Raw genomic sequence first — 8380 nt, 5'->3', positions numbered from 1 at the left:
AATCTGGTGTTTCCCTGCATATTAGGTGATTAGATTCAACTTGTAAGAAGCTCTCGACCTAGATCCTACAATCACTGATACTTACTACCGAGGTGTATCTGGGATCTGAACGGAATGAATACTATCCCTCCAGTTCAAACCTGTGGCAAGGCCAAAGATGTTACCACTGCGCTATTCAAGGAGTACTCCATATATTTCAAAATCATCCTGGTTACGGTACTTAATTAGTGAAGAATTCCATCAGTTTGCGTACATTTGTACTTCACATGATGTAAATAATTATGAATACTTTTCATAATCAAACAATTTAGATTTATCAAAACAGATTTTTGGTGGAAGCGATCATGACGTCATGAAACACAAATTTGTATTAGCGTAGTAGTTGAAAATACAGAAATTTATAATAAATAGAAAAAACAAACGCGAACTATCCATAATCATAATGAAATTATTGTTGATAATAATAAATCTTGTTAACAGCTTTTGGGCATGTCTTATAGGGCTGATGGCATCACCAATTCACTGGCTTATTCTAATTCTATTTATATAACACTTTGATGATTGTAGAAAGTGTTTATTTAGTTTTACCAATAAACCGAATTAATTTATGCACTTTCCTCTCACCAACTACTTTTGCTAAACATCTAATTTTTAAAGTTATTAGAAGACTTCAAGCGGATTGATTTCACCTGATCCCATGATAGTTATTTATATATAAAATATTTGATTCTACGAACTAACCGTATGAAAATTATGGACCTGATTTATGAATTCCAACTTTACTTATCTATTTCAAAACGTCACTTTTTAAAAAAATTATTTATAGAATTTCACGTTGTAATTGATTTTAATGTTCCAATATGTAAAACTATTGAATAAGCAAAGATGGATAGTGGCTAGCAGTGGAATCCAGGACGCGCGTTTCGTCCTATAAGACTGACCAGTTGCAGTCCTAAACATTAATGGGAAGATTCAAGCAAACAGTACTAAATGAATTCACTATTGAATAGTTCAACTAACAAGTAACTAGTGAAAGTTTATGTGATCGCAACAAGGCAAATAAGACCAAGTTAAAAAATTTTATTATCCCATACAGTTGCACAGGGTTTAACCTTGACCGCTGGAAAAAACCAAGTTTTTTATTTAAAAAGTACGGTTTTCTTATATCTATATCAGTACAGATCAATAACGTTTACCATTACATTGCAATAAATTACTTGAGATGCTCCACTAGGACCAAATCATAATGAGTAACGGTATCTTATTCTTTGAATAAATACCAAACAATTGAGGAATTTTTCATTTAAAACTGGTTGATACTACTCAGATAGTAAACAGCAGTTAAATCTTTTTGATAATTAGTAATATAATACACCATTCACTAAAACGGTATACTTTAGAATTCTAATATGATTATCAAAGTCAGGAATCATTACTTGGTGCTAACTAACATAAAAATCTGGTTTATCTTTCGCACCTTCTTATTAAACTGGGTTCGAGTCCCAGATTCGAACCCAGGACCTACCCGCCCCGCGCACTGTTGAGGAGTCCCATAATAGGACGAAGCGGCGATCCAGTGCTTCCACGTTTTCCATGGTGGTCTAGCTTCAATTGACTCATGATCTCAACTATAGAAAAGCTGAGAATAGTAAATTAGATCAGAAATGTATACTTAATCTTTAAAGTAGAATAAATAATTCAACAACACTCATCTAATTTACTTTTAACGAAGCTTATGTATTACAATTTTCATACATTCTATTTATCTATTATAGAAAATATCAAAATGCTTGATTAAATAGGGGAATTAATTTTAGATATTTATAGTAGAATTATGAATATATGATAAGAATTTGTCTGACTATAAATAATGAATACACCAATGGATAAGATGAACTCAACGTATGTTTAAATAAGATAGGAATCCTTTGTATATTTTATAGATATCTGTTTTAAGTTGAATTAATCAAAAGCATTTGTTTGACCATATTAATTTGTTTATTTCATTATATCACTATGTTTAACATGGGTGTGAATGACAGGTGCTGGTTTTAAGTAGAAGATTTCACTAAATAATCTTTTATGTAAATATGACACAAACAGATAAATGTTTGACATGAAATGATTCATTTCATTTTCCAAAGTAAAACGTTCAGGATGAACTTAAAAATAATTCATACTTAGAGTTAGTTCTGGTCACTAAAATCGGAGCTTTATCTTAAGTCTGAGTCACTTTTTGAAGTAGGATATGGAATTATAACTTTATTACCTAAATCAAAAGAATCGAGGTAAAAATAGAAGAGTATACAGCATTTTTTCATAAAAAAATGGTTGATATGATGTTAAAATCAATGTTATAAATATTTATTTGCAAATAGCAAACAATTTATGAGAAATTTGTAGTAAAAGTTTGAACTACTTACAAGTAACTGAAATAACATTACTAAAATATCTATCGGATTTTAGGTTGACCCAAATTGAGATATGGTCGGCTGAAGTGGAAGCCAATGTTCTAAGGTTAGCGAGATATGTATGTTGTATTCTGTTTTTTATATATGATCGTGGATAAGTGATTATCAGAAATCCCGAAGTATAACATATTACCTTTCTGGTGTTTCTTGATTTTTGATAGTTGACCAGCTGATATCAGTTTACCATAAAAAAATATATCAAATATAAATGTACTGTTGAAACTTAATTCACAGATAACTTTGATGATCCCTTAGTCTTATTAGCAAGAGCATGTGCCTCTAGATTGGACAGTCCGAATACATCTGTTGTCTGGATTAATAATAAAATTTTCAGTGCATATTTTAGCATCACATTCCTTAGTCTGTAACTAGGATAGGTTTTTCAAATAAAATCATATCAGTATTCACAATTTATATTTCATACTCACATTGTGGGTAAAGATATCTCATATTAAAATTACTTGAAAGTATTGCTAATGAGTCCCACACTAACGTAAAACAACTATATAGTATATCCAGGTTTTCAATGGCTGTTTCACTGAGGTCAGTCTGTAATGAGAAACTATAAAATAATAGTGTTTAAACAATTCTAGACTGGATAATTTAATTCATTTAAACTAATTGAGAATGAACTTTTTAATCGTTATAATCAAGTTAGGAAGGCATATACAGGTGAGGTTACGAAATCACTTGTTACGTAATAAGGCATTACTTACAGAGAAATTCAACAATGTAAGTATATACATAACCTATACATTTAAGTCTGGTTAATAAGATAGTTGAAAAACTTTTCTTGTTAAACGTTATCATTATTCCTACACATTGTTCAAACTAATATAATTTGCCCATGGTTAAAAGTAGTTGTATTCTAACAGTAAAATAGAATGTATGATAACAATATTCCAGTAAATAGGTCTATGGTAGTTCCTTATCAAGTAGTAAGTTTATTTATTTTATTAGACGTTATATGCAAACTTATACAATAAGAACAGATTACTTTGATGGTCTGCATCGTAATAAATGATTACCACTTGTAGATATATTATTATTATCATTATTATTGAAAATGAATCTTATTCAGTTGATTATATTTTCTAAAAGGCCAAAATTGAATTATGGCTTATATAGCTATTGACTAAATACACGTTTTTGGTTAATCAATTTCCATTTAAAGAAAATCTGATTGTTGGTACACTATCACTAAGCCAATTTATTTGATTATAGGTAGAAATGACATTCTCTCAATTGGATTTTTTTTCTTTAAAAGTTAATCTACTTTCGTTCAATTCAAGAAATCAAATAATCCGATCGATCTATTTCTTCTCTTTGGTTCTCCTAGTTTAAAGATGAACTGAGAAGAGAGAATAAAGTAGATTTTTCATAATTCCATTTCTTTTTATACACTTAAATGGATAGAAAAAAAGGCGATCATATCCGTCTTTAGCTATCTTCAACATATATCGTTTGTGATCAATATTTGAAGGAATTTACAATTTCGTTTGATCTTAACAAGAAATCGTAGATAAAAGTATGAGAGGGAGAACATAAAGATCAGTTCATTGTGATCAACTTGGAAATAGTGAAATTTTTTTTAAAAAGAATGTTCATAAGATTGAATATTTATGTGACAAGTAGAATAAAGTTGATAAAGGTTTAGACATAGATTTTCTATAGCTGTTAGTAGATTACAGTTATAGCAGCTCACGTACAATTGAGTTTGTTCATATTTAATTAAGTTAAACCTTTTTGTTAACTTATTTAACGGACAGTCATTCGTACAATAACAACCTATCTATAATATTGTACCTTTATTGTGTACGCTTGAGCATTGTTTACTGCCCACGCATATATTCATTTTGAAAGCCTCACTATTAATCGCTTAATTGATTCGATGATTCATGCATTTCCATTTGTATATATATGTATATCTTAATCCTGTTCACTGCACACGTTTATTCAATCGCTCGATCACTCTCTCGCTTGCTCATTCGGCTCGCACGCTCACTCACTTGCTTTACGGCACCACCTCTTCATGCTTGCTTAACATGCCTGTAATTTGGTATATCTGTGCATGGTTCAATAATAAACGCAAACAACACTTCTTATTCAACTTCTGATTTATACACTGTTGGGGCGTTATCGAGTAACGGTTATCGGGACGAACAATATACGAAGTTTAAGGATAATATCGAATATCGACCACCACACAGTCTTTACAATGGTAAAAAACTTATCAAAAGATTAAAGTAAAAAATACCTAAATGAGAAAGGAATAATTTTGAATTAGATACTGAGAAATTTAATACACATCAAAATATTTGAATATGGAAGTTATTGCAATAGTATAAGATTGACCAGTGTTGATTAGGGAACATATCGGTCGGTTTACTTTTTTGATGAACATTATTTCACTAAAACAGAATAATCTAGAGCTCATCTATTTTTAAATTATTTTTAATGATTTTGAAATAATGATGTAATATTAACTAACAACCAGTTTTCAGATGAAGAGGAAGTTACGAAAAGACATTGGAGGTGAATGGGACATATATTATGTAACTCACTAGAATACATCACGGGGCAAGCACTAACTTAGGATCGTGACGGGAAACGAAAAAGGGGAAGACCAAAGAACATATTATGTCGGAAATCGGAAGCAGACACGAAAAGAATGAATAGCAACTGGAAACTATTGGAAAGGATTGCCAAGGACACACTTCTATAAAGAATACTGGTGAGCGGCCTATGCTTCCCGATGAGAGATAGCGAGCGTAAGTAAATAAGTATTCGCTGGTAAATAATTGATAAGCTGTTGTTCTCGCATGTCGTACTTGGGAGCGCAACTAACATAAAACATTGTTTTATTACGATTAGTCGATTTTTGATTTTTAGATGAAATTGTGAAGAAAAAAAAGCGTACTCATCCGTGAAATAAATGAATATAAATGAAATAATTTAGTAGACCATAAGCAAAGATGGATAGTGGCTAGCAGTGGAATCCAGGACGCGCGTTCCGTCCTATTTGAGACTCGTCAACTGGATATACCTGCATCTCAGAGTTGATGTTCACTCTGGGAGTCGAATCCAGTACCTTTCGCTTTAAACGCCATCGCGTTATAATACTTGTGAATTAAGGCTACATCGAGGCAATACGCACAGTATGTACACATGCCAATAAAAGACTGATTAATTATAGTCCTAAACATCAATGGAAAGATTCAAATAAACAATACGAAGTGAATTTAACTGAGTAGATCTTTTCAATTGAGATTTAACTCACCATCAACTGTGAAGTTCATTTCCACTTTTTTTTTACCTTATTTCTTTTGATAAATTGCATTTTATCAATGTTATTTACCTATCAAACACTTTATGTCAAAAAACAACAAATAATCTTTACAATTTTATTCAATAAACTAGTTTGAGTTTCATTAGGGAATTATTTATATTTCAATAACAGATTATTTCAAACATACATTTTATAGCAAAATATATACTAGATATTTGACAATCAAATTTACTATTAGATTCACCTGATGTTGTTTACTTAAATCTTCTCATTGTTATTTAGGACTGCAATTGATCAATCTCTTATTGGCATATGTGTATACTATGCATATTGTCTCGATATTGCCTTATAAACATAGATGGATAGTGGCTAGCAGTGGAATCTAGGAGGCAAGTTTCGTCAGCTAACATAGATAACGCGATGGTGTTTGTAGCGAACAGTACTGTGTTCGAGTCCTAGAGAGAGTATCAACTCTGGGATGCAGATACATACAGCTGACGAGTTCTAAATAGAATGAAACGCGCGTGCTGGATTTCACTGCTAGCTACTATCCATCTTTGATTAGAACACGTGTAGTATCGTTTGACATGTTAAGCCCATATATTTTATTCTAGCTTCTGGCCAAGCTAATTCACCTATACATTATGAGTCATATTTTGATCTTGTTAATTATTCGCTTATTAACCTTGACTACTTTTTTATATGAGCGCATGTGTACGCACACTTCGTATCTTATTCATCATATATCTGTCAATCATTTTGTCTGACTATAAATGTTTATAACGCTTGCTTAAAAATGAGTTGGCTTCCCCGCCATCTCCAATACGGATTATTTACGCTTCGCTCTCGAGTTGGCTTCCCAGCTATCTCCAATACGCATTATTTTCGCTTCGCTCTCGAGTTGGCTTCTCAGCCATCTCCAATACGCATTATTTTTGCTTCACTCTCGAGTTGGCTTACCAGCCATCTCCAATACGTGTCATACATGTTTCGCTCGCTAACATTTGCTCATGTGCTCACAGCTTGCTAGTCTACGTTATTTGTCAATAAAAATGTAGTCGCCGCTTCCTTTTGCCTTCTGATTTTACACACCGTTAACATTGGTATAATAACGGTTATCGAAATGAACTATTAATGAAGCACGGCACTACATACTTACTATTCGTTTATCAAATTCTGTTACTGAATGTTTATCTGGTAGATGTCATATTAGTTATTTATTGAGAGTTTAATAAAAGTATAGGAAAAAAATCATATTAAGAATAAACGATGTAAACATAGTCATTGCAATATTGTTTATAATAACAAAGTGCGAGAGATAGATAAGTATTGATCATTAACATTTTAGTTGAAACAGTAAGTAAAAAAATTCGATTTCTCTGTGCATAAAGTTTAACTCCGCGTGTAGCCCCTCCGGGGGCTACTGCCGGTCCCAAGCTCGGATAAAGGAGGAGGGTTGGGCATGGGGTTAGCGACCCCATCCCATAGAAAACTAACTCGCTAAAAAACGCTAAGTAGTGTATAAAAGTTGTTTATTTTGCTTAATGATAACCATTTCAGAAGGGGGTTTTGTTAAGATTTTAGTAATTTAATAGTTGAATTCATGAGTCAATTAAAGATAGACCACCATGGCAAATCTGGAAGCACTGGACGGATGTTTCGCCTTAGTATGGAATGAAATGGCTATCTAGATTATGTGTTGTATAAAGACATTTTACTGAATAATGCTGATGAAAATTAGTTGCTTTCCAGTTTGATAAACTGAATTAGAATGAACACATAGTAGAAATGTTGTTTTTTTTCTTTAAGGAAAAGAATCTATTCAGTAACTTCTATTATATAATAAGTTGTTTTTCTTAAAAAAAGAGAACAAATTGGGGAAGGTAATGATCTATTTTTATTTTAAAAAGTAAGATATTGTTATTTTTCTTTTCATTTACCATGGTTTGTTCATTGGATCTCTTGATTAATAGATAGTTTCTCTACTAATGGACATAATATTGCTAAAAAGAGAACAAACACACACACACACATCTACTGTTTATATAAATAATTTAATGGTCGAGTTATCAAAGAAAAAAACATAACAAAATAAAATGAAACAGAAATACAATATTGGCTGGGGATTTAAATGAAAATTACTCATGTTGGAATAATAATAAATAACACTAATGTTTACTAATATCAGAAGGGATTTTGTGGATATTATAGTAATTTTAATAGTCAAGATCATGAATCAATTGAAGCTAGACCACCATGGAAAACCTGGAAGCACTGCTTTAAAGCCGTTTCGTCCCATTTAGGACTCCTCAGCAATGCGCATCCACCATCCCGCTTCACGAGATTCGAACCCAGGACCTATCAGTTTCGCACGCGAGCGCTTAATCACTAGACCACTGAGCTGGCCGGCATCCAACGGTGTTGATGTCTAACTTCAACCAATCCACGAAATTGAGCGACATATCCAGCAATGTCTTCAGTGAGTTAAAATCTCACAACAGACCCAGTTGAATCCCACCGGTTAGGGCTTCTCACTAAAACTCCAGGAAATACCTCTTGGAGCCAGTCACTAGTGAGCATATGTTGATCAATATCAGAAGGGATTTTGTGGATATTATAG

The sequence above is a fragment of the Schistosoma mansoni genome (genome assembly GCF_000237925.1).
Source record: "Schistosoma mansoni, WGS project CABG00000000 data, chromosome 1 unplaced supercontig 0010, strain Puerto Rico, whole genome shotgun sequence".
Classification (NCBI taxonomy): domain Eukaryota; kingdom Metazoa; phylum Platyhelminthes; class Trematoda; order Strigeidida; family Schistosomatidae; genus Schistosoma; species Schistosoma mansoni.
This window is presented reverse-complemented; position numbering follows the sequence as displayed.